This window comes from Pongo abelii, chromosome 8 (assembly GCF_028885655.2).
Source record: "Pongo abelii isolate AG06213 chromosome 8, NHGRI_mPonAbe1-v2.0_pri, whole genome shotgun sequence".
Lineage (NCBI taxonomy): Eukaryota > Metazoa > Chordata > Mammalia > Primates > Hominidae > Pongo > Pongo abelii.
In genome coordinates, this window is record NC_071993.2 from 112,660,985 (window position 1) to 112,680,550 (window position 19,566).

The window sequence follows — 19,566 nt, forward strand, 5'->3', positions numbered from 1 at the left end:
ATAGTACCTGGTTTTAAGTTCATATTACTGAAAGAGGCACTGAAGAAATAGAGAAAACAGTTTTGAATCACCAGCATCTCCTCTCCTGCATCCCCCAGCAGTGATGGTGTGGTGTGGAGAGTATTTCTGCACAGTAGTGAGAAGAGCAGAAAGCAAAACAAGATCAAACTCAGCTGACACCCAAGGAGGGAGCCTTTAAACCAGCCCCAGTCAGAGCAGAATCACAGATCCCAGTGGTCAGAACTTGAGCTCCCACAAGCCTTGGCACCACAGGCTACAGTGTTCTGGGGTAACAAATAAACTTGAAAGACAGTCTAGGCCACAAGAATTGTAACTCCTAGGTGACTCCTAGTGCTGAACTGGTCCCACAGATAATAGACTAGGGAGGGCATGACCTACGGAGACACCAGCTGAAACAGCCAAGGGAGTGCTGGAATCACCCCTTCTCTAATTCCAGGTTGCACAGCTTGTAGCTCCAAAAGAGACCCCTTCTTTCTGCTTGAGGAGAGGAGATGAAAGAGTAGAGAGAACGTTTTCTTGCATTTTGGATACCAGCTCAGCCATAGCAGGCTAGGTCCCCGGTCAGAGTTGTGAGGCCCCCCTTTCCAGGCCCTTGCTTCCAAACAACATTTCTAGACACACTGGGCCAGAAGGAAACCCACTTCCCTGTAGGGAAGGACTCAGCCCTGGCAGAATTCAACACCTGCTAACTAAAGAGGCCTTGGGCCTTAAATAAACAGCAGTGATGTCCAGGTATATTAAGGAACTTAGGTGAGACAGTGAGATTTGCTGGTTTCTGGTGAGACTTAGCACATTCCCAGCTGTGGTGGCTACAATGAAAGACTCCTTCTGCCTGAGAAAAGTGAAGGAAAAATAAAAGGGTCTTTGTCTTGCACTTTAGGTACCAGCTCAGCCACCGGGGGCAGAGTACCAGTGAGCTCTTGGGATCCCTGATTCTAGAACTTGGCTCTTGGACAGAATTCCTGGATGTGCCCTGGACCACAAGGGAGCCCACTGCTTTAAAGTGTGAGTCCCAGGCCAGACAGCATTCACCACAAACTGACTTAAGAGGCCTTGAGCTTTAAGAAAACATTGATGGTAGTCTGGCAGTACTCCCCATTGATTTGAGGTGGTGGTGGCCATACGGTGAGGCTCCTCTGCCTTTAGAAAGGGTAGGAAAGAGTGGGAAAGACTGCATCTTATGGTTTGAGTGCCACCTCAGCCTTAGTACAATAGAACACCAGGTAGATATGTAAGGTTTTTTACTCCAATCCCTGGCTCCTGAACGGCACCTCTAGATTCACCAGGGGCCTGGAGGAACTTGCCACCCTGAAGGAAAGGACACAGGCCTGGCTGACTTAGCTACTTGCTGATCATGAGGCCCCAGGGCTTTGAGAAAACACAGGTAGTAACCAGCAAGTGGTTAGAGCAGGGCTTTGTTGAGACTCAATGCTGGGCTGGCTTTAGGTCAGACCTAGCACAGTTCTAGGACTGGTAGCCACAGGAGTGCTTGTGTCACTCCAACCCTGGTTCAGGCGGCTCAGAACAGAGAGAGACTTCATTTGCTTTAGAGAATGTAAGGGAAGAGAACAAGAGTCTCTGCCTAGTAATCCAGAGAATTATTCCCAATTTTTGCCAAGAACTTCAAGGCGGTACCTCTACAAGTCTGCAAGAACTGCAGTGTTACCAAGTTTGGGATTCCCCCTAAAGCAGATACAGCTTAGACAACAACACCCAAGTTCTTTCAAATATCTGGAAAGCCTTCCCAAGAAGGAAGGGTACAAACAAGCCCTGACTGCAAAGACTACAGTAAATACCTAACCCTTCAATGCCCAGACACAGATGAACATCCACAAGTATCAAGATTACCCAGGAAAACATGACCTCACTAAATGAACTAAATAAGGCACCAGGAATCAGTCCTGGAGAAACAGAGATATGTGATCTTTTAGACAGAATTCAAAATAGCTGTTTTGAAGAAACTCAAAAATATTCAAGATAACACAGAGAAAGAATTCAGAACTCTGTCAGATAAATTTAACAAAGAGATTGAAATAATTACAAAGAAATGAGCTGAAATTCAGGAGCTGAAAATTGCAGCTGGTATACTGAACAATGCGTCAGAGTCTTTTAAAAGTGGAAGAAAGAATTAGTGTGCTTGCAGACAGGCTATTTGGCAATCAGCAGCCCTCGGGGCTGCTCTGTTTACAGAGTAGCCATTCTTTTATCCCTTAACTTTCTTAATAAATTTGCTTTCACTTTGCACTGCAGACTCGCCCTGAATTCTTTCTTGCATGAGATCCAAGAACCCTCTCTTGGGGTCTGGATCCGATCCTCTTTCCTGTAACATTAGCATATCAATTATTCTCCTTAAAAAAAAGTTTTTAGTGTTTTCCAATATATTAAATAATATTAAACTAATCTTAGTCTACTTTCAAATAACTCTATACCACTTCACATGTTGTTCACATACTGTATAACAGAATATCCCCAGTAGCTCCCTCTCATACCTTGTGAAATTGCTGTCATTTATTTTACTTATCCGTACGCTAAAATCACCCATCACATTGTCACTATTATTACTTTAAACAAAGACATATTTTACTTATCAATTTTAAAAAATTATGCCTTCATTTATTTCTTTCCTGATGCTCCTTCCTTCTTTATGTAAATCAAAGTTTCCAGCCTATACAATTTTCATTTCATTATCCTTTTTTACCTTTCTTTTAGGGCAGAACTGCTGGTGATGAATTCCCTCAGTTGTTGTTTTTCTAAGAAATTCTTTAATTATCTGTAATTTGTAGGGCAATCTAACAGGATATAGAATCAAAGGTTGGTGGTTTTTCTTTGAACTCTTCCAATATTTTAGTCAACTCTCTCCTTGCTTGCATGGTTTGTGACAAGAAGTCTACTGTTATTCTCATCTTTTTTCCTTTCTATGTAAAGTATTTCATTTTCTTTGGCTTCTTTCAAGATTTTTCTCTTTGTCTTTGGTTTTCTTCAGTTTGAATATGATATAACTGGTTGTAGTTTTTTTGGAACTTTTCCTGGCTGGTGTTCTGTAAGCTTTCTGGATCTGTGGTTTGGTATATGTCATTAATTTTGAGAAATTCTCCTCTGCTATTACTTGAAATATTTCTTCTGCTCTGTTCTCTCTTCTCCACTGCTATTCTAATTCCAATGTCACATTAAACAAAGTATCCTACATTTCTGAGATAATGTTTTAGTATTATTATTTTTCTCTTTGTATTTTATTTTGGGAAATTTCTATTGACCTATCTTCATGCTCACTATTTTCTTGGTGTTCAACCTATTGATAAGCATATCATAGACATTCTTCATTTTTGTTGTAGTGTTTTTGTTTTCCAGCATTTTCTATTGATACTCTCTTACAATTTCAATGTCTTTGCATAGTTTCCCCATATTTTCTTGCTTTTACCTATTTTTTCCATTAGATCCCTTAACATATTATTCATAATTACTTTACATTTCCTGTTCTATGTCATATCTGAGCATGGTTCTGATGCTTAATTTGTGGTTTTTCTTGTCTTTTGGTGTGACTTGTAATTTTCTGGTTAAAGCTGGACATGATATGTCATGTAATAAAAATTTAGATATTTTTTCTAGGCCTTTAGTGTGTGGTCTTATGTTAATTTGGCTAAGAGCTCTGCTGTGTTTTATGTTTACTGTAGCTGTGGGTGCCAAGGGCTTTACATTTCTCTTGTATCCTTATTTTTGTCTCCTATGTTATTTTGGGATTTCCTAAAAACTCATTCTCAGACAGAATTTGCATCTTGCAGCTCTTTCAGCTACTATTGTTGTAGTGGAGCCCTGTTAGTATGCTGGTAAAGTGTGAGGGAGAAGGGATATTCTATAATCATATAATTAAATCTCAGTTTTATCAGTGCACCTGTGTCCCAAGGCTGTGTGACCTATGCTTAGATCTCTTAGCCTTTTTCTTCCCCCTTAGATGAGACAAAAAGGTCAGAGGGGGCCAGGGTGGGAGAGATGCCCTTCCCCCAGATAAGATAAGACTAGTAATGTCATTTCCCCTGAAGAATAAGACCTTTGCTCTGGAGAATACTCGGTGTGTTTGTCACAACGGTTACTCCTCCCCTCCCTTGATAAAGCCAGGGGAGAATCTTTCTTAGGTTTTTCACAGTAAGGATCTGGTATAGTTCCTGAAGATAAAACCCACAAAAATGTAGGGCCCTCCTAGCAGCATAGCATCCCTCCACCTCAGGATTTCTCACTTTCAAGCTAGTCTATATTCAGTTCCAGCAGTCAATTAACATTACAAGTTAAATGTCCCCACCAAGTTACGGCTACAGTGGCTTTTTCTTCAGGTAAGCAGATCTTGGCTGTGACTCGCTGGATTTGCCTATTTTTCCAGATTTGTGGCAATCTCAGTTCTCTAATGCATCCAAGAAAAAATGTTGAGTTTTAGTTTGTTTAGTCTTTTCTTGTGGTATGAACAGGAGTGATGACTTCTAAACTTTACTTGTTGAAGCTGAAACTAGAAGTCTTAGGTTTTCATTTTTATAATTATATTTTTATTTTTGTGATTTCTGGGTACTTTTTAAATGGATGGAATGTAACATCCTCTAGAATATTTAATATTCAAAACAAATTTTAGGAAGATCTTAAAATAAGTAAAATGTGTCTTGCCTCCTTGCGTATTAGTTCTTTCATTTGTGGAGTGAGTTGCCATTCTTTTGAGTTGTAGGTCCTCCTCTTCAAATGTTTGGTTATATTTGCCATTCAGGATCCCTGCTCTACTTCATGTAGATGCCATTTCTGACCACAGAAGACTGTTTCTGAAATCTTCGAGAGTTTGGCTGGTTATGATACTGAAGAGGTTGTGCTCAATGCTTTGCATTTGGGGTAAAGAATCTGTTTCTCCTAATACATTTTCCTGATTCTCCTTCCAAGTGATAAAATCCTTCATCAGCAAATACATGAATAAGTGGAGGTTCCACCAGCCTTGTGCTCCAAAAAAATTTTAGTTAAGCATCCTGATTATTTTCCCAGAGCCCTTTTATTTTCTCTAATTTCATCATATCTGAGACTTAACAACCTCTGAAATTATACTCCCTTTTAATTATCTTTTTTCAATGTGTTTTGGTCTGTGGCCTCTTTCTTTCATTCAATTCATCAATATTCTATCTTTTAGAAAGCCTTCAACATTTTTGATTTGCTGCTTACTCACTCTTATTTTGTTGTTCATATAAATTGCAAATGACTTTTATTACAATTTGGGATTCATTAAGGTCATTTTTCTGGAAGCAGTTTCTCACATTATAAACCCATGTTTGTTAGAATGATTTTCTGATTAAACTTATAACATCAACAGATTAAAAATAGTCATCATATCTCTATCCCTATCAAGAATGACAGCTTTTACTTATAGATCTACATTGTATTAATACGTATATGAATAAATGAAGTACATATAATAGCTATGCTTCATCCTGTTTTTGAGTTACAGTTATTCCGGACTTATATCTACACAACGAATGGCAATATCCTTTCCTTGGTTTGGGATTAAATGAATTGGGAGAAAAAAAGAAAAGGGAAGAAAGAAAAAATATCTAGAGAAGGAAAGAGGTTTCTATTCTTCATCACCACTGCACAGAAAAGGAAGCTTCCGATTTGACCTCTGGCTTCTCCGTCCTTCTGCCCCATCACACTGTTCTTATGACACTGGACTCACTGGTTATGACCTACACAGATATGGCATAACATTTCCTTCTGTTCTTTTGCTGCCTTCCCTTACATGGAACTTCATTTTTCTTCCTCTGGGTGTAGGGCAGCTATTTTCAATCTCAATAGGCCAGCTGCTCATGTAGCCCCACTTAATCACCAAGCCAATGCAGAGAAAGCAAAGCATATGTGCGCATCATATGTGATATTTTGTCTAATTTGTTTCCATCTTAGGTTCTATTTAGTGATCTGGTGGAGTGACCCTCACTACCACAGTCTATAATCTGTAAACATTATATGACCCCAGTGATTTTTTCCTTCTTCTAGGTATCTATTAATGGATGGTATGAGGAAATATATTGTTATTTTTCCTTTTAAGTAAAACCTTTCTGAAATGAACTATGAGTATGTTTATTTAGTTTTTATTTTATAATCATGAACTTAACTCTGCTATTCCACTAGGCACGGAAGGGAAGAAGAAAAATATGGAACCCAAAGGGACTGCAGCAAGACCACAAAGATTATAGGACACTGTGAGCAAATAGGGTGAAGAAGTTCTCTCCTGACCTACAGAAAGAATGGTCTGGTGATTAAGATAAAACACAAGTCCGATTTATTAGAGTTGTCCACAATCAGCAATGGTGATCCACTTGCTAGTCTTACCATTCCTGGACCCAAAGTGCTCCCTGGCTTCCATAATATTCATGCCTTCCTTCACTTTGCCAAAGACTACATGCTTGCCATCCAACCACTCAGTCGTGGCTGTGCAGATGAAACACTGGAAACTGTTTGTGTTGGGTCCAACATTTGTCATGGACAAGATGCCAGGACCTGTATGTTTCAGGATTCTCATCATCAAATTTCTCCCCATAGATGGACTTGCCACCACTGCCATTGTGACATGTGAAGTCACCACCCTGACACATAAACCCTGGAATAATTATGGGAAAGCAGAAACCCTTATAACTAAATCCTTTCTCTCCAGTGCTCAGAGCATGAAAATTTTCTGCTGTTTTTGGAAATTTGTCTGCAAACAGCTTGAAGGAAACTAGGCCCAAGGGCTCACCAGCAATAGCATTGTTGAAGAACACAGTGAGGTTGACCGTGGCTGGTGGCGGGGGCTCCAGGCAGTGTCAGCATCTGCAAAGCCTAACGTTTTTTTGAATAATCCAAATTATTTGACTACTTTTCTTTCTGTTTGCTGGTCTTAATAAATTCAAGCAATCTCCGCTCAAGCCATTCAATACCTTGACAGAGCCCCAGTCATATCTGAATGAATTTTACCCAAGAATCAGAAATTTAGCCTATGATTAAAACATTTGCTTTAAGAAATTAAATTTCTGAAAGCATTTAAAATAAAATGGAGTGATCAGAAGCTTGGAATCATTACTATTATTATTCCTGCTTTTTTTTTTTTATTTAGATACAACTTACATTAACCATAAAAGAAGACTTGGGGACAGAGTCTCAGCTTCACCGCTGCTGCCACCACCATCCAGAGACTGCTGAACCCCTGTCCATCTGCTGCCACCACCCACTCTGGACACAGAACATCCAGTCATGGAAAAAAATGAGCTGGTTCAGAAGGCCAAACTAGCTGAGCAGGCTGAGCAATATGATAACATGGCAGCCTGCATGAAGTCTGTAACTGAGCAAGGAGCTGGAGGAATCTTCTCTCAGTTGCTTATAAAAATGTTGTAGGAGCCTGTAGATCATCTTGGAGGGTCATCTTGAGTATTGAACAAAAGATGGAAGGTGCTGAGAAAAAACAGCAGATAGCTCGAGAATACAGAGAGAAAAATGAGATAGAGCTAAGAGATATCTCCAATGATGTACTATCTCTTTTGGAAAAGTTCTTGATCTCCAATGCTTCACAGGCAGAGAGCAAAGTCTTCTGTTTGAAAATGAAAGGAGATTACTACCGTTACTTGGCTGAGGTTGCCGCTGGTGATGGCAAGAAACGGATTGCGGGTCAGTCACAACAAGCATACCAAGAAGCTTTTGAAATCAGCAAAAAGGAAATGCAACCAACACATACTGTCAGACTGGGTCTGGCCCTTAGCTTCTCTTGTTCTATTATGAGATTCTGAACTCCCCAGATAAAGTCTGCTCTCTTGCAAAGATGGCTTTTGATGAAGCCATTGCTGAACTTGATACATTAAGTGAAGAGTCATACAAAGACAGCACGCTAATAATGCAATTACCGAGAGACAACTTGACATTGTGGACATTGGATACCCAAGGAGACAAAGCTGAAGCAGGAGAAAGAGGGGAAAATTAACCAGCCTTCCAACTTTTGTCTGCCTCACTCTAAAATTTACACAGCAGACCATTTGTCATCCATGGTGTCCCACAAATGGTTTTTTGTTTACAATTTATGGCAGATTTGTGTTACTTCTATTTGAATTTCTATATTTCCCATGTAGTTTTTATGTTTAATATTAGGGGAGTAGTGGCCGGGCACAGTGACTCACGCCTGTAATCCCAGCACTTTGGGAGGCCAAGGCAGGCGGATCACCTGAGGTCAAGAGTTTGAGACCAGCCTGGCCAACATGGTGAAACCCCTTCTCTAATAAAAATACAAAAATTAGCTGGGCATGGTGGCAGGCACCTGTAATCCCAGCTATGCAGGAGGCTGAGGCAGGAGAATCGCTTGAACCTGGGAGGCGGAGGTTGCAGTGAGCCAAGATCACGCCATTGCACTCCAGCCTGGGGGACAAGAGTGAGACTTCATCTCACACACACACACACACAAACACACACACACAAAATATATATATGTATATATACGTGTGTGTATATATATATGTATATATACGTGTGTATATATATGTATATATACGTGTGTATATATATGTATATATACGTGTGTGTATATATATGTATATATACGTGTGTGTATATATATGTATATATACGTGTGTGTATATATACACACATATACACATATATACACACATATATCCACATATATACACACATATATACATATATACACATACACACACATTATATATATATTATATATAATTATATATATAATATATATATTATTATATATATATTATAATATATATAATATTATATATTATATATATTATTATATATATATTATAATATATATAATATTATATATTATATATTATTATATATATATTATTATATTATATATATTATAATATTATATATATATATAAAATAATATAATATATATATATTAGGGGAGTAGAGCCAGTTAACATTTAGGGAGTTATCTGTTTTCATCTTGAGGTGGCCAATATGGGGATGTGGAATTTTTATACAAGTTGTAAATGTTTGCTATAGTACTTTCGGTACATTGTGGCTTCACAAGGGTGAGTGTTAAAACTGCGTCCATATCTAAGCAAAGAAAACTGTCTACATATTGGTTTGTCCTGATGGGGAATAAAAGGGATCATTGGTTCCAGTCACAGGTGTAGTAATTGTGGCTGCGTTAAGGTTTGGAGCATTTACAAGGCTGTGGTAGAAACAGATATCCCATGGATACCGCATGTTAAACCATGTATATCTGTGGAATACTTAATCTCACTGTGCACACCTTTGACTACAGCTGCAGAAGTGTTCCTTTAGACAAAGCTGTGACCCATTTTACTCTGGATAAGGGCAGAAATAGTTCACATTTCATTATTTGTAAAGTTACCTGCTGTTAGCTTTCATTATTTTTGCTACATTCATTTTATTTGTATTTAAATGTTTTAGGCAACCTAAGAACAAATGAAAAAGTAAAGATGCAGGAAAAATGGATTGCTTGATATTCATTACTTCATGTATATCCAGCATAGCAGTAAAATAAAAACCCATGTATTTAGGTTTTTTTAAGGTTTTTTGCCTTTGTGATTTTTTTTTTTTTTTTTGATACTTGCCTAACATGCATGTGCTGTAAAAATAGTTAACAGGGAAATAACTTGAAATGACGGCCAGCTTGGTTTAATGTCTTATGAAATTTTCATGAACAATCCAAGCATAATTGTTAAGAACACATGTATTAAATTCATGTAAGTGGAATAAAAGTTTTATAAGTGGACTTTTCAACTACTTTTTCCACAGCTTTTCATGTAACTTAGTCTTTTGGTTCTGAAACTTCTCTAAAGGAAATTGTACATTTTTTGAAATTCATTCCTTATTCCCTCTTGGCAGCTAGTGGTCTTTTCCAAGTTTAAACACAAAGTTTATCATAACAACAAAAATGCTACTAATATCACTACTGTTTGCAACCATGTCCCAAGATCCCCTCTCAAAGTTTATCATAACAACAAAAATACTACTAATATCACTACTGTTTCCAAGCATGTCCCATGATCCCCTCTCTTTCTCCCCACCCTGAAAAAAATGAGCTCCTATTTTTTCTGGGAGAGAGGGAGATTGATTGGGAAAATAAAAAAAGGAATATGTTCCGTTTAAAATTTTGGTATATGGCATTTTCTAACTTAGGAAGCCACAGTGTTCTTGGCCTATCATGACGTTGGGTAGCAGTAACTATGTTTTGTGCTTCCAAATCACTTTTTGGTTTCTAAGAGTTTCTTGATACTCTTATAGCTTGTCTTCAATTTTGGTCCCTTGTTCTTTCTATGTGTCAAGGGCACAAGATTACCTTCCTTTTTTAGTGTTCTGTCATGTCACCAGCCATTCCTACTTGGTGGCCATGTACTTGGAAAAAGGCTGCATGATCTTTCTGGCTCTTCTCAATATCTAAGACACCCTGCTTCCTTTGCTCGCATCCCACAATCTACTTCCCTCATCCTATTTACTGCAGCAAATCTCTCCTTAAGTGTGTTTATCTCCTTTTAAAACCCTACCTATCCTGAATGGTCTGTCATTGTCTGCCTTTCAAACCCTTCCTCTTTCTCTTCCTCTATTCTCTAAATAATGATGGGGCTAAGTTATACCCAAGGCTCACTTTACAAAATATTTCCTCAGTACTTTGCAGAAAACATCAGACAAAAATGCCATTTTAAAAGCTGTGTTTTTTCTTTTAGGCTGTAAGCTCCTCAAGAGCAGGGACAATGTTTTCTGTATGTTCTATTGTGCCTAGTACACCGTAAATGCTCAATAAATATTGATGACGGGAGGTAGTGAGTCTTGATGATAAGGGTGAGAGACTGAAATTCCAAACACTGTTTTGTTGCTTGTTTTATTACGACCGCAGATTAAATTGGGGACTATTGGCCCTTTTGGATAATTGTCCCAAATATTACATTCAAATAAAAGTGCAATGGAGAAAAAAAATAGAAGACTTGGAATTAAAAGATTAAAATGTACTTCTGGCTCTGCTGAATCACTTTAGGAAAGTTGAATAATATCGCTTAGCCTATTTTTAAAATCTATAAATGGCTGCATTAACTGTATGTTTCCTAAAGTCTACATTAGCTCTAAAATTATTTTATCTCTTGCATGAAGTTATTATGCTCCAAATATTTAAGGGATTACAGGTTTAAGATAATATAAACGTATATTGTGAAATGCTGGCCATGTATTAAAATGGGTGTAATGAAATCTGTTGTTACACTGGGGGCAGGGAGCAAGAAGGGGGTGGATATCATACTCAGTGAAAGCAGTGACATTGAATTAAACAGCAAGTTTTCCATTTTTTTACTTGATCAATTCAAAAAAACTCTTAAAGGCATATGAAAAGGTCACTGCAAATCTCACATTTCTGCTATTCTGTTATGAAGAACCCACTGAAAATATTTTGAAATAGCCACTTCGCCTGTGGAAAATTTACAGAGTAAATTGACAATATGTCTTCACTGGCAGAGGCAACCCATGAACCTGCAACGAGCCAGTTTATCGCTTTTTGTTTATTTTATTTTAGACAGATGTAGCTTGAAGTGTTTTTATTTTTAGTATGAATAATAAAACTGAGGGTGATAGGAATCTGTTTGGCTCTGAGCTACCACCACTGGAATTACCAGGACTTTAAAATTCTCTCTTGCGATGGGAGATTGCTGGGCCCTTACACAATCTTCTTGGGAGCCATTAAAACGGTCCAATTAGAGCTGCTTATCGGTTTCCATTGTGACACCTCCTGGCCTTATTCTTTCCTGCACCTCAAGTCCCTACCACAATAGTTATGTCCTGTCTTCAAATCTTAGTCATGCTGAACCCTGGGGCCTTGATGGCTATAGCACCCTATGCTACTTGACAGGAGAAGAAAGGGACATTTTTCTATCATTGCTGTCATTATTAATGACTTTCCTATGAGTTAGATTTACTGTTTTGTTTTTTTCCATCTTTGGTGAACTGGGATCAACAGCTCATTGCATGCGGATCAGAAAACAACTGACTGTTACAACTAATTATGTCTGTCCCACTAACAATCAGCTTTAGAGCTTGCTTCAAGTACCTTGCCAATCACTTTTCTGGGTAAGTCTCTTTTGTCTCCTTATTTGTTTAGAGTCATGATTCCTATGTACTGGGTTCTTCTTCCTCAGCCTTAACATTTTCCACAGGGGTCCTTTATACTAGCTTCCAAACAACCTGAATAGTGCTTGCTAGTGCCAGAGTTTTGGAAATAGATACGCATATTAGCCACCATCCCACTCCACCCTGACCTCAGGAATCATGTTCCTAGTAAGTCAGAACTTTCCATGTGCAACATGAGCTTGTTATCAATCCCACAAGGACCAAGAAAATAGATTCTCTCTAATGATTTTTAAAAATGATATATTGACAAATTATAGTTGTATATATTTATGGGGTAAAAAGCAATGTAATGATTTTTGAATGCAATGTGGAATGTTTAAATCGAGCTAATTAACCTACTCATCACCTCAAATATTTGGCATTTTTTGTGATAAAAAACATTTGTGGTTTCCTCTCTTAGCTATATTGAAATATGCGGTACTCAGTGATTAGCTATATTCACCACACTGTGCAATAGATCTCAAAAAACAAACAAATCACAACAACAAAAACCAAAAACAAACTCATTCTTCCTATCTAAGGCTTTGTACCCTTTGTTATCATCTCCCCAATCCTCCACCATCCAGTCTCAGGTAAACACCTCTTCCCTATTTGTTTCTATGAGTTCAATTGTTTTAGACTCCACACGTCAGTGAGAACATTCAGTATTTGTCTTAATGTGTTTAGCTTATTTCACTTAGCATAATGTCCTCCAATTCCATCTATGTTGTCATAAATGACTCTAGTGATTTTTCATCTTCCTGTAAACATTCAGAATTTTTCAAGCTTTTGGAAAACTATATAAAATATTTCTTTCCAGTTCCTTACTTTTCCTCCTTATCATTTCCTGGAGTTAAATACAACCTTCCTTTTGTTTACTCTCCACACCCAAGCCCCAATTTCTATATTGTGATGATGATGATAAAAGTATTGATAAGTAGATGAATAAATAGATATGTGTGTATTTGATATAGGATAGATATATTTGATATGTATCTTGCTATAGCAAGAATGTCCTAGGGATATACAGATAAATGGAATCTTAAGATTTGCCCTATTTGCATGTTGTGACAGGTACAACTGTTAAGCCTATATATAGCCCCCTCTACTGGGAGGATTTTCCCAGATTTATCATATGCACCTCAAGCAGGTGGTCTTTGTAAACTTGCTTTGAGTACTCTTGATCATGCCCAAATTAACTTAAAATCCCACCACTGTTCTGATTTATAGGATGCTACATGGATCCAAGCATCTAAGGTGCATGAACTCTGTTTCTCAATAAACTCCACTTTCACTCACTCTGAAGATTTGGCAATGGGTTCGAAGTCCATGTTCACCACAAACATACCTTTATTTACCTTTCTATCCCTCTTGAACGTCTGATGTCACTAGCTCATCAGATTTCTTAGGGATAGCATCTCATCAATTGATTATTGGAAATAATGTATTAGGTGTCTGTCATGTACACCATAATAAGAAGATCTGTAGATACAGAGAAAGATGTGAGGTACCTTGTTTGGTATGTTTCCCTATTGACTTTTGCAAATGCTAAAAAACAAACAGACAAACAAACAAAAACAAAAAAAAAACAATGCAACACATAGGGTAGATGACTTTGATAATTTGTGTTCTGAAACTACTTAATAGCTCCAAATAATACCTTTTTCTTAAAAGGAGGACATGAAGTTCCCCAAGCATACTCCCAGACCCTTAAGTCAACACAAGCTGACCAAGTATTGAGTATTGAGACTAAGTATTGAGAATGTTGTTCTTCTCTGAGGCTCTGATTTGTTACAGGAATGTGGTTTCTGCCAACTCTCCTAGGATGGAGAACTAAAATTCTGTCCATCGTCCTCATAGCTATGAGGTTCCCAAGAATGAGAGCAGTGCTATTCTGGGAGGCTTTTGGGTTGCAATGTAAGGAGCCCTGGGTGAGTTATGAGTGAGTTGGGGAATACTATCTTTAAAGAAGCATTATTTACTTCTCTCTTGGGGGTAGAAAAGTAGAAATGACAAATGGAAATTTTTTAAATGATAAATTTTAGGTTCTTTGGATCACATTAAACGAAAAATTTCAAAATTGTAGATTATGTGTATGTACCCAAATGCATACTTATACAATGACTTTAAAATTAAGTAGACAAAAAGGTACATGCAGAAATGGAAATTAAAACAGTCACATGATATAAATTATGTCTTTTAAATACTCATTAGCAAAAATGATCTCAATCATCATTATCAATCATCATCATCATAGTTGACATTTATTGGTCATTCATTATGTTTAACTCTTCTCTGTTTCTTTGCGGGCAACAGCCAAGTTGGAAATAAGTTTGGGGTATTAGAGGTCTAACAAAGACAAAACCCACTGCTTTGGTATTAGGGAGCAAAATTTGTTTGTGTCATTAAGTTGATGATAGTACACAAGAAAATAAAAGCTCCCAATAAAAACATGGAGCTTCGCCGGGCATGGTGACTCATACCTGTAATCCCAGCACCTTGGGAGGCCGAGGCAGGCAGACAGCCTGAGGTCAGGAGTTCGAGACCAGCCTGGACAACATGGTGAAACCCCGTCTCTACTAAAAATACAAAAATTAGCCAGGGGTGGTGGCAGGCACCTGTAATCCCAGCTACTGGGAAACTGAGGCAGGAGAATCGTTTGAACCCGCGAGGCGGATGTTGCAGTGAGCTGAGATCGCGTCATTGCACTCCAGCCTGGGTGACAAGAGTGAGATTTCATCTCAAAAACAAAACAAAACAAACAAACAAAAAACATGGAGCTTGAGGTAGCTTTCAGCTCAGCTCAGCTATATGGGCTATGTAGACAGTATTGTCTGAAGTCTGTAGAAATAGGCTGGCAAAGACAATGTATAGAACAAAAGACAGAGTTTTAAGATAAACTTTTCCTTTCCTTCCCGCCTCCCTCCCTTGCTCCCTTCCCTCCTTTCTTCCCTTCTTTCTTTCCTCTCTTCCTCTGTTTTTTTTTTTTTCTTTTAATTTCCAAGACACAGCTATTTAAAATCTGTAGACCTTCTTTAAGATCTTTGGTTGGTCCTTGTTTGGTTCTAGGATGGTCACCTCTTTAAACTCTATAGCATCAATCTGTTTGCTCTTGAATTGTTATGAACCAGGAGCCATATCTGAAAGCAAAAAGCCTTTTTGTTATTAACCCTTAAGAAATGCAGTATATTCAAAAAGACCAAGAATAAACTACTGTGAAGCTGGCTGTGTAGACAGCATGAAACAGATGGCATAAACATCTCCTTAGGAGGGGAAAATTAGTGTTAAATTATATACTGAATCAGGGCAGAGGTGTTTCAATGATTATCCTTCTCTAATTCTTTTTCAAATTAGATTTTCTTAAGTTATGGCCACTTCCTTTGGAACATCTAGGAAAGGCATACATTACACAGTGCCAGGACCAAAATACTAAAGCAGATCCCACCTCAGCCCTAAGCCTGAGGCTCTTTATATAGGGTACTAGCTCTTTCTGGCACACTGGCTTTTTTGACCATTAAAGTCAACTTTCAGGAAGAGTTCCAAAGACAACTGTCATGAATGTGACAATGACAGAGAGCTGAAAGTTAATCTTTCCAACATCACTTTTAGTTGCTTTTTAACAGAACAATATTTTAACCAAAGGAATTGAAACTTTTATTCTGGAATTTCAAGTCTTTTTGGAGAGTTTGTAGGGGATGTATATAGATGGGGCATGAATTCCTTTTGAACCCCCCCTTTCTTACCCTTCCTCCTTTCCTACTGAATTCATATTATATAGACATCTATCAACAATGCAGACAAATAATTTGAATCCTAGTTCAACCATTTGCTACAAATATGCTCTTGGGCAAATTATTGGACCTGTGTCTGAACTTTCCTCATTTGCAAAATATGTAAGGACTAAAGTAAGTAATATATAAGGTGTTGTATCTGTCCGCTAATATTAATTCTTCATCACACATGATAATCATTTGTTTTCCAGAGATGAATTGAGTGGTTCTGCTCTTTATTCCACAGTCAAAATTAAACCATGCCAAACCATTTACTCATTCTCTCACTTCCATGCACCAAAAGTTTGCAACCTCTCTTGCATTGAATTTTGCAAGAATTGCAAAATGATTAACATTTGGAATATTAGGCATGACTTTAAGTAGTAATAGCAGAAAAAGAAGGTCCTTATCATTTAAAGATTATTATTAAATTATTATATTTAAACTATAACTTTAACATATCATTTCAACGGCTATTGCTAAGGTGGTTTGATAGGAGCAAAAAACTGGTTGAAAAGTCAGATGGAGGGATAAGGGAACTAGATGGAGGGATAAGGGAATAAAATAAGAAAATGACAAATACAGCAAAAGAGAGCTGAGGACCTTATGAGATGGTGAGGAGTGAGCACAGAGCTGACCTACATGTGACATGCCAAAATCACATTTGGGCTTCTAGGTGGCAGGGAGCAGGCAGGGATGCTATGCATGGTGTTGAAGATAAGGACTTTCCCAACTGAAAAGACTATGAGAAAAATGAAAGGATGGACATCCTTTTTATACTTGTTTAGACTGTTCCAAAGGCTGGTCTTCCGGGCATTTCTGTCTCAATATATGCAAAAGCAAAACAAAGTGGCAGAGATAGTTACACATTTCAGTCTGGAAGTGCATTCCTGTCACAGAGCACCCATTGCTTTGATGCAGTATTGTTCTTCTTCTATTTTTTTCCCCAAGAATCCAAGCAGATTACAATGATGAAGACTCTCCTTTGAGAAAGCCAGAAGGGAGGCATTTCTGCATGCTTGCTCTTTCAGTCGACCTTTGTTAGAGATGATTTGGCATTTTCTCTACTTTCAAACCCCAAATTAAGTCTAGGCCTGTCATCAGTCTATTTTCAAAATCATGTCATCTTATTTTTCTTGTATGAAACACACAGATGGGTTTTTGTGATAAGGCACTCATTTCTAGCCTCTTTACACTTCTCCTTCTTGCATGCAGTCAAGGGCACATTAAAAAATGATCAGCAATTTGTATTGCAGAAAATTCAGTCACTTGAATTTGTATTTTCTAATCTTTGGCATACAAAAGAAAAGATAACATGAAACAAGTTCTTTTATCATGGCGGGGTTTGCTTGGCATGCAATATATAGTTCATCTAATTGCTCATTCAGTAGAGAGTTGCTGGAGTAGGTTGGGGCAGGGGATAGACTGCAATGTTACTGTGTACTTTGCTCTAAGTGAAAATCAGAAAGGGGGATAATTAATTTTCTTAGGGTTGTGTTATCAATTACTGTGTTCTCTTTTCCTTTTTAGATAATAGCCATGGCGTTTGTGCCAAATTATTTCAAGAGACTATGTGGCATGTGTAATGAACAGTATCTAGGAATGGAGAGGATTGACATAGTGCATGAGGCTCTTTATGGAGACAAGAGCTGCAATCTTTATTGTAAGAGACTTCCATTCTCAGGCACAGGAAGTTTCCAGAAGACTGAACCCATCTAATGTGCACTGGGTGGAGGAAATATGGTTTATATTAAAGAAGTGTCCCAGGTAAATATACAAACAGATGCATGAGTCTCACAAGTATAGATCTGACTACTGATTAGGATCAGATCATTGGTTGGAGTCTTATCTTCAGCATAAAGTGAACAATTGAGATTTTGCTGGGCTAGGTTCTCCTCCATACAAAAATTATCATCTTGGTGCCAGAATTTGGATTTGGGAATGGACAAAGGTCAATAGCTGTACATTATATATTCTGTGCCTTGTGCCTGCAAGGAACAACTAACCATTTTCTAGAATCATGGGTAGTCCTAAGAAGTTAGAAGCAAAATTATACTGTCTTGATCATGACCTTACTTTGTATTTTCTCCAAATTTTCTAGCTACGGTTTCAACAACATACATTTATATTTGTTTGGCAATGGCTCCTACTACTTCCTCCAGGATTCCAGGGAGTTTGACAGTAGATGCTTGCATCTTCCTAGTGTCCTGCTCATGTTAAGGACATATCAAATGCTTATAAAATGAGTGAACACATAAATGACTGCTAGCCCATAAAGCTTTTAAAAAGTGCAGAAAAGGTCAGGTGTCTTTTGTAGAGTCAGCCAAGATCTCCTGCCTCGCTGACTGATTTTTCATCCAATAAACACATATTTGGTACCAGGAATAATGAGAGGGTAGATTAACACATGGTGATCTCTTTGCTAAATACAGGGCACATTGGAAAGGGGTTATGGAGTAAATACAATGAAGAATAAGCATGCTTTCTGCTTTTAAGCAACCATAATCCAGTGAACTACACAAGGACATAAAGAGTTAATAAATGTGCAAATTATTCTAACAGAAGTGGGTCTATGGTTCTCTATGAGTGGAGATGAAAGTCAGTCCGGGAGGTTTGGAAAGGTGCTAAGAGGAGGTAAAATAAGAGCTTTAGCCTTGACCTTCAAAGGGAAGCTAACTTGGCAGAAATGGGGATTTGGGGTAAGGAAACCAAATGGACAGACAGAGAGGCACAAAAGATCCAGTGTTCAGTTCTATGCCTTACACCATACCAAATGAATGAATGAATGAATATCTGCCTTGCATAGCACATTAACTTTCCAATGATACTCTGCTGCATATGCACAAACATTAGAGAATTCTTTTCAGGGTGTTTCCCTATTACAGCCATTTGGGGATGTGAGAAATTATATTCAACGGCCCAGAAAACTACCCCCAGAGCTTTCATTAACATCTGTGTATCATCTCCTTGTGCTGGTAAATATCTCTATTCGTATCTCCAGTCACTCTGCCCCAGTTTTAATGCTGGCAAATAAAACTCAAGCACTCGTCAGAAAATAAAATATTTACCCAGCACACTACCTCAAACAAAGTTACTGGATTGGTGCACCATTTTAATAACCATTGAGCACATGAATTTAATGAGATAAAGGATGTATTTTATCCAGAACATAAAGATGTACTGACGGTGATCAGAGGAAATGTGGGAGCCACTTCTCCAGCTAAGGTCTCCCCATTGGGAAGGGGAGAGTATCACAGTAAAGTGGGTATGAGCTGCTGGGGCATTTGATTTTTCTTTTTTCTTCCTTTCTATGCATCAACTGTGTCTACTTTTAGATAATCTGGCAAAAACCTTATTACTATGTACTGGACCCTGAAGGAGACCTGGAGGGTGATCCAGAAAAAAGAGGAGCTATGAGCTCTCTGTGCTTTTTCAACGTATACAACCTACTATCTGCTACCTCTGAAGCCAGAGTGGACATTGAAGAAGAATAAGATTATTTAAAAATTTATTTTGTGCTTTAATTCAGAGGAGAAGAAAAAGGCTACAACAACTCTATATTCATATTATTACTGTGATTCTAAGTGCTCTGGCTTAGTGGGAATTTGAGGCTCTCTATGAAAAGGGTCCTGGCCATTCCAGCATCTGTTCT

General features: G+C 38.0%; 2 pseudogenes; one reads left to right on the forward strand and one right to left on the reverse strand.

The window, feature by feature from the left end:
• Positions 1 to 6,319: 6,319 nt before the first annotated feature.
• LOC129048493 (peptidyl-prolyl cis-trans isomerase A-like) lies at positions 6,320 to 7,265 on the reverse strand (annotated as a pseudogene).
• LOC100449537 (14-3-3 protein zeta/delta-like) lies at positions 7,193 to 7,984 on the forward strand (annotated as a pseudogene).
• Positions 7,985 to 19,566: the final 11,582 nt, after the last annotated feature.